Source organism: Hibiscus syriacus, unplaced genomic scaffold (assembly GCF_006381635.1).
Source record: "Hibiscus syriacus cultivar Baekdansim isolate YM2019G1 unplaced genomic scaffold, ASM638163v2 tig00117034_pilon, whole genome shotgun sequence".
NCBI classification, from domain to species: Eukaryota; Viridiplantae; Streptophyta; class Magnoliopsida; order Malvales; family Malvaceae; genus Hibiscus; species Hibiscus syriacus.
Window position 1 is genome coordinate 10752639 of NW_024063533.1, and position 8987 is coordinate 10761625.

General features: G+C 32.3%; 1 pseudogene; it reads left to right on the top strand.

Moving 5' to 3' along the window:
* Positions 1-3720: 3720 nt before the first annotated feature.
* On the top strand, positions 3721-7357 carry LOC120196442 (annotated as a pseudogene).
* The last annotated feature ends 1630 nt before the right edge of the window (positions 7358-8987 follow it).

Below are 8987 nucleotides of genomic sequence, written 5' to 3' on the forward strand. Positions count from 1 at the left end.
ATGGAATCTTCAAAAATGATTGGTTGGAAAAACAATGTCGATAAATACTATTAACATGTTGAGAGAATCTTCAAAGATTCTTGTACTTTAAAATTTTTTATTTAAAATTAAAAAAATTAAAATTATATATTAAAAAAATTAAAACCTTCATTTCAACCTCTAAACTCATGTCGTCGGCTGCCTTTTGTCGTTGAAGAAGCTCCACCGACCTCCCTTACCCCAACAATCAATACCCCTATGAAATCGCGACCCATCGACGATCAATCGATGTTTTGTATCCCGTGAACCCTAGGATGAAAATCGTGATCCCGCATGATTCTAACAACCAATCGATGACAACTACAACGACATATGAATAGGAGGATGACAGAGACTAAGTCAGAGGCAGTGATCGTGATCGAAAAGGGTTGCGGCGACAGGTGGGTTAGGATTTATGATTTTTATGATTTTGAGTTTTTTTTGTAATTTTAAAAAAGTTAGAGTTTTTATATATAAATATAACAATATTTTTAATTTTAAAAATCAAAATTACCTGAATGTGACACATGTCACTTAACGGAGAAAACTAATGATAGTTACAGCCCGAGCACCTAAAGTGGTATCGTTTGTAACGTTAGGCACCGAGATCATTCAAAAAATAATGTAGGCACCAATTCGTGAAAAAATGTATAGTTTGGGCACTTAGTTTATAATTAAGTTTGATTTTTAAAAGGGTAAACTATATGTTTAGTATATAAATTATCAATTTTATTTCATTTCAGTACCTAAACTTTCATTTATTTTAAAATAATACCTAACATTTACTTTTTGTTTCGTTTTGGTATATTGTCGTTAAAAACTAAGTGGAACTGTTACAACATGACACTTTTTTATGGATAAATTACATCATTTATCACTCAACTATCATGTCACTCCTATTTTGGTCATTGAAGTTTAATTTTTTAATTTTTTTAATTTAACTATTTAACTTTCAAATTAATTTGGATTTAATCACTCTAACTTTCAAATTTAATTTTTTATTTTAATTATATATTAATAAAATAATAATAAAATATCATGTCACAAAAATTATTAGTAAAATAAATTAGAGTGATTAAAATATGAGTAATTTGAAAGTTGAGTAGTTAAATTGAATTTTTTTAAACTTTAGAGCCCATTTGTTTCAAGAAAATAAATTCCGTAAAATGAATTACTTTTCCTGGAAAACAGATTCTGAAAATTATTTTACGGTGTTTGGATGATGCATGTAAATCATTTTCCATTGGTAGGTAAATTGTTTAGAAATTATTTATTATAAATTATTTATTATAAATATCTAGTATAATAAATAATATTATTTATTAGAAAATAATTTAATATTATTATTTTTAAAATATTGAAATAATTATTTAATATTAGTTTCCAATATTATTTATAAAATTTTATAAATAAAAATATTAAGACAATTATATTTTATTAAAATAAAAAACATAAAGCCTTTCTTTCTTAGTCAGATTCTTTCCTGACTTGAACCAAAACAACTCTTTCACCTCTCCACGGACACTATCACAAAACCATAGCTACTTTCATTATTGATCTAGTGGCAGTCTATCTTTCATCCCGTAGGCTAGCTGCTTGCTGCTTGCTGCTTGCTGCAACATTTAGCATTCTTCCTTCCTTTATGGCATTAACAAAAACAAAGCATCGAGAGAGAGAGAGAGCAGGCCATTCCCCTATCTGTTCATTTTTTATTCAATCGAGCCCTACTCTTTCTAACCCGCCTTAGGCCCTCTCAATCTTATCGACGAGAAGGGAAAGGAGGCACTGAGGCGACAATTGGCTAAAAGAGATCGATCCCACAACCGCTAAAACGCCTTTTGAGGCTGCGACGAAAGACCAGACTATCTCCTGAAGAAGGCTATGGGGAAGGAAGGATCTAAGCAAGGAGCTATTGATAGTGACTAACTTGAACGTGATTAATTATTTACTAAAATAAAAATATTATATTATGAATTATATTAATTTCTTATTAAAATAAGAATATTATTGTAACATTAAAGATTATAACATTAAAATAAAAACGTTATGTTATATTCTAAAAATTAATAATAAATATATTTATATATATTTAATAATTTAATAATATTAACCAATAATCAGTTGATCTAGTTGGATTAGGTAATAGATTCCTTAAGCAATGTTAGTTGTTCAAACCCCGACATTTGTAAATGAAGCAAACTGGGTTGAGGGGGTCGCTCTTGCTTCTACAGTATTAGATCTGGATTAGTCGGTCAATTGATTGGATACTAGCAATTAATTCAAAAAGATTAATAATATTATTTTATGAAATTAATAAATAAAAATAATTTTGTTAATATATTATTGAAATAAAAATATAATATAATATTATTAAAATTATTAAAATATATTTTAATAATTAATAATTTTATTAAAATGATACTAAAATATTATATTAATATTAAATTTATAAAATAATATTATTTTGAGTATTTATGTTTTGAAGTGAAAATTTCGGAAAACAATTTTTGAAAAATTAATTCGTAAGTCATTTTCCAAAAAATGAAAAGAAAATTATGTTGACCAAGAAAATGAACAGTGTCGAAACTTGGTGGTAGAGTTTGGGGAAACTTAAAAAAAAAGTTAAAAAAATAGATGACTAAATTAAAAATTTTGAAAATTTTGAAGGGTCTATTTTATATTTTTTTCAAAAAATGGGGTCTAACTAAAGTTTTTGAAATTTTGAGAAGCTTAATGAGAATTTTAAAAATTATGGAAGGGGTTTAATTAAGTATTTTCCAAAAAATTAAAGATTAATTTAAATTTTAAAAATTTTACGGGGGCCAAATTAAACATTTTAAAAATTTGAAAGGCCTAAATTATAATTTTTCAAATTTTGGGGGGTCGTGGCCCCATCAACCACCATTGTGTTCAGCCGTTGAAAATGAAATACGTTGACCATCTATTTTTCGCCAACTAAACACTAAAAAGGAGGAAAATATTTTTCGAAAAACAAGTTACATGGAAACAAACAGACTCTTAGTGACCAAAATAGAAGTGAGAAGATAGTTAAGTGATGAATGATATAATTTACATATAGAAAATACCACGTGCAACGGTTCATTTAAGTTTTTAACGGCGGGATACTAAAATGAAATAAAAAGTAAACGTTGGTCATGATTTTGAAAGAAATTAAAATTTAGATACTAAAACAGATCAAGAATGATAGTTTACTTACTAAACTAGTAGTTTACCCTAACTTTTAAAAATACCTTAACGCATTGCAATCTAAATGAGGAAAACATTTCCGAAAAACTAGTTACATGGAAACAAACACTCTTAGTGACTAAAATAGGAGGGAGAAGATAATTAAGTGATGAATGATGTAATTTACCCATAGCAAATATCACGTACAACGGTTTAATTAAGTTTTTAACGACAGGATACTAAAATGAAATAAAAAGTAAATGTTGGTCATGATTTTGAAAAAAAATTAAAATTTAGATACTAAAACGGACCAATAATAATAGTTTAGTTACTAAACTAGTAGTTTACCCTAACTTTTAAAAATACCTTAACGTCATTGCTACTAAATTAATTAATCTTTTTATTTAGATTATCGAGAAAAGAGCAATTGCCATTTGTCGCGATAAAAGAGAGTCGGTGCCTGCCATTGCCGCTTGTTTATTCTTTCTTTCTGTTTTGACGTTGAAAATTCAATTCAACCATCCACTTCTTTCAGTTTTCTTTTTCTAAGTAATTCAACAAAAATCCAAATTTGAAAATCATTTTCAAAAGCCCCTCCCCTTGGATTTCGCCTTAATATTTCCTTCTTAATACCCACAGTTTCTCTGGTTTTTGTTTTTGCTTATAATTTGTTAAGCTCAAACAAAAAATAAAAACAATAGCTGTAAAAAGAAGCAGAGAGAAATGGCGACGAATATAGGTATGATAGATAGTGCTTACTTTGTTGGAAGAAATGAGATTTTAACGTGGATCAATAGCGGGCTTCAGCTCAATCTCTCTCGCATTGAAGAAGTAAACTTTTTTAATAATATATGCTAAATAATTCTTTTCTATGGGTAATTCTTGTTTCTTTATTAATTATTGTTGTTTTTTCTGAATTTGATGGCCTCCACATGCATTGTATATGCCAATGTAGGATTGTTTCATTTTGTTCTTACTAGAAATGAACACTTTTTGCCTCCTTTTTCTGGTTAATTTTAATGGAGAACGGAGAGAATGCTTTGAAATGGGTTTATATTTTTCTTCATTAAAATGGGATTGTTTTGGGCCATCCTAATAAATTTTCATATTGAAATTTTGTTTAAGGTTTCATGATGTTTGAATTTATTTCTTTTGTTAATCTTTGATTTACTTGAAAAGTGTTGGGTTTCCCTTGTTCTTTTTCCATGGTAGAGAAATGGTACTTATAATATGTTAATAATTTTACCTTTTTTCCAACCTTATTTTGAAATTTTTTTATTTATACTTCAGTAATTCCTCTGATATAGCCAGAAGCCGAGAAATAATTTTAGGAACATTCTTCCTTCGCTTGCTTTTGTAGATTAGGATAATGCTGAGACCAGATGATTGTGTTATTATGTCTATTTCCAAGTTATTATATTGCTCTGCTTGATGCTTGATGGTATCTTAATTAGGATAACATGAGAGCACATGGAATTTACATTAGGATCAAAAGTGGGTGATGATATGTGTATTTCTAACATTTCAGTCTATGGTTGGTTTGAGGTTTCCTTTGTAATTGTCGCGATCTGTGTAGCCTTACTCGATAAAACTTGACTCGAATAGCTAAGTCAAACTGCAAAACAAAGACGAGAAACTCATGTTTGTTTTGTAGCTTGACTTAGGTATTTGACTCGAGCTTGATCTTGAAGGCCGTGCGGATGTAATATGATATTACCACTCTTTATTAAATGTATTTTCTTATATCTTGACATTCATTATTTATCTTCAGTTTAAATAACTATTTGCTTCTAGGCTGCCTCTGGTGCTGTACAATGTCAGTTGATAGATATGACCTATCCAGGAGCTGTGCCAATGTACAAGGTGAATTAGCTCGCTTTATTCATCGTGCCTGCATTGTTTTCTTAATTAATTTTCCTTGTGAAAATCATTTTCCATGATTTTAATTGAATGCAGGTGAATTTTGATGCAAAAACAGAATATGATATGATCCAAAATTACAAGGTTCTGCAAGAAGTATTCAACAAGTTGAAAATTGACAAGGTAATTAAATCTCTTTCAATGGCTAACATATGTAGTTTGTCTGTTAGTTTTTTTTACTACACGTTTTAAAAGAATTAAAGAAATGCACCTTCAGTATCCTTCATCACATCGGTTTGCATATGGGTTACTGAAAACCTAAAAAAAGGGAAGCAGAGAGTGGGTTAGCTCTCATGTGAATTGCACTTCTTTCGGTAGTAGGCCGAAACGAGATTGTCGGAAAATAGAAAAAAAGTCATGAATCATGATGCCATCGTGGGATATCTAAAATTTTGCTTTTGGCATAAAAATGGATGGTACTATTTAGATACTTTTATAGGAGTTGAAGCTTACGCTACACCTCTCATGAATTAAGATTTGAGGTCAACATGTGTTGTTCATTGCTGTTGGCAATTGAGCATATGCCTCCACATGAATAGTTCTCTATGAGTTAGATTTCCTAATGGTTTTCCCGTAATTCTGCCATTTGCAGCATATTGAAGTCAATAGACTTGTTAAAGGCAGACCGACCTTTGGACAATTTGGAGTTCTTACAATGGCTGAAACGGTATTGTGATTCTGTAAATGGCGGAATCATGAATGAGTAAGCTATTTTTCCTGTCAGTTTATGAATCGTTCTTCACTGACATGATTAGTATGTTATTATGATTGGCTTATTTGATTTATTGTATGTGATCCCGTAGGAATTATGATCCTGTTGAAAGAAGACTTAAAGTTGGAAAAGACAAGAACTTGAAGGCTTCTCGCTCAAAATCTCTGGAAGCAATCCATCTCCATAACTCTGCCTCTGGAGATGCAGCTGGCCTTAATAAAAACATCGATCTGCTTAAGCAATGCGATTTCTTTTGCGTTTTATAACCATTTGTATCTTATATGCATTTAAACCTCTTCAATATTTTTCATGCTTGCCACTGACTGTTGTCACCACCGTATGATGCTTATTGTCAGTTTCCAAGCAAGGGAAGTCTGGTGTAGCAGCAGCTTCGAGCGAGGTCCGGGCCTTGTCCAAGGAGGTAATCGCATTTGAACTCTTCTTAGCTTCTTTTATCGTCTTCTAACCTATATACATAACTGTTAAGTGACACTCCATGCTTTTAGTGCTAATGATAGCTGTCTGACCTGAATAGCTCCTCTTTAACAATTTCTTTGTAACAAGGAAAAACGATATTTGATTCTGATTTTATCATATTATCGGTTTGAATACTAGTTCATGCTCTTGTACAGATTACGGATTTGAAGCTCTCGGTTGACCTTTTAGAAAAGGAAAGAGATTTTTACTTTGCCAAATTACGGAACATTGAAATAGTTTGTCAGACCCCTCAAGTGGAGAATCACCCGGTAAGAGTTCCTGCTAAGCCCCCAACTTCACATTCTATGAAATGAGTGTATACATACATCATACATGCCTGTATTCATGCATTACTTGTGTAGTAGGGTTCCGCTCTCGAATATCCCATGTACACATACATCATAAATTCTCCGAAATGAGTTTATACATACATTATGCATATCACCATAGCCGGTAAGGGTTCATCTTCGGTCATACATCTTCCGCTATTGAATATCCCATGTTATTAATCCTAGCAGGCTCTTCCTCTCTCTTGATATGGTGATATAAATATATGTAAGGGCTTGTTTTGCTTTTAGTGTGCATGAATTGCTTTATATGATGCATAGTGTTTATTATGATAATCGAAGCGAACATGTACCAGCAGTGCAACCGGAGTGATTTTATAATGCTGTTTTTCGGATGGTATGCTTATCGAATACCAAACACCGATTGCAGATTGCATTAGCAATAAAGAAAATACTGTACGCAGCTGATGCACAAGAATCTGCACTTGAGGAAGCTCAAGAGTATATTACCCAATTCATTGATAATGATGAAACTGAGGAGGTAGCAGATGATGATTGAAGCTTTTAACAAGTGAAATAAACCTGGTGGCTCCTCTGAAAAAAGGGCCTAGTTCTTGTGTTGGTTATGATTAGTGGGGAAAAAAAGAAAAAACTATTAATGATTGTGAATTGATTCAAATATGTCTTACCATTTATTTATTGTTGATAAGAAACTGTTGTTATTTTTTGAGGTTCTGGGTTCGAACACCATAAATGTTAAGGGTACGAGCATTAAATGTCAAATGGTTGAGAGTTATTTATGAATATATATTATCATGTACTTATTGATTAATAAAAAAATGTAGATAAGAAAAACCTGTTGTTCTAACCAATATGTAAACATTTACGTTAGATTTAGATTTAACAGTTATATTATTGTCCTGTTTAATTTCATTTTTAATTTTCATAGCTGCAATCTTTACGGTTTTATAAATGATGTACACTTATATATGTTAACAGTTCATCTTAAATAAATTTTATATAAAATATGATTTTTTTAAAATAAATTTTAGAGGTGAAGATTTAGGTAGCAATGATAAATTCTAAAATATTAACAATTGTAGTGTGTAGACAGTGATTTTCGCCCCCTATTATTATTATCATTAAATAATTATTAAATTTTATTACAGATGATCTGGTGGATCCAAATCGGGCCCAACAGTAAAACCCAAAGCCCAATACAGCCAACCCACTAGACCCAAAACCCGATTAGGGTTCTGACGCCAGACAGAATAGTGATTATTCTGTAGGCTAGCTCCGACAGACGATTCACAAGAGAAAATTCGCCCAAAAACCAGAGAAAAAAAGTCTCTAGGGTTTAATAAAATATTATAAAATCAAAAACCATGAAAAAGCAGTCCACAAGCCGGACTGTTATAGCAAAAAAATCGTCTTTATTCGAATTTTGCCAAAAATAGCAAAATCCCGAAAATCACTCTAAATTGAAATTCGAAATAAAATAAGCAATCTCCCAAAAATCCGGCCTAAATCGGATTTAAATTGACTTCCTAATTAACAATCGAAATATTACCATAAATAGTAAAAAATAACTAAATCTAGTGATTCGGAGGGGAAAACGGCAGAATTTGAGGTTGAAAAAAAGGCCACATGGAGCGTAGCTCACGTGGAGAGCGTGCGCGTCGAAAAGAGATTTCCGGATTGGGGTCTTATGCGCGATTCTGACACCTGTAGCCAAAGTTATGGCCAAAAGACTGAAACATACTCAAAACGACCCCAATGAGGAACATGTCACAATCAATTCCCGCCTTTGCGCTGATCTGCCAACTCATGGTATCTCAGCGCCATCAACGTGCAATCTGACAGCTCAGCATCAACTGTCTCGGATCCCCCTGCATCAGGTTCTATCTCAATCCCAGTGCCGCTAGCTCTCAGTCGTTGGATTTGTGAGGGATCCAATGGTCCAGATTAGACAAGAATTAGGGTTTTAACCTAATGCTCATGCTAGCCTCGAGTAAAGACCAAAAGGCCACTGACCAAATGCATGAGCTTCACCACTCACTTCCCGTAACGTGAGTAGCTGATCATGCCGAAGCCGACGTCGTCGCTATCATTGTCGGACCACACTGGCCAAATAAAAAAGATCTAGGTTCATTTAATGCACCCAGCCGTCCCTAGTTGTCCACCGCCATAAATCAGTGACTTAGAGGGAGCCCCTCCTTCCGGCCGGTCCAAGGAGTGGACTTCGGGTCCTTATAAAAGGAACCCACACCTGCAAGACAAAAAAAAAAGAGCCAACAGATTCGAACACAACAATCAAGAGAAAAAACATGAGATCTTTTCGAAAAGAAAATAGGAAAAAAAGAGGGAGAAGAGAAGAAACTTACTAC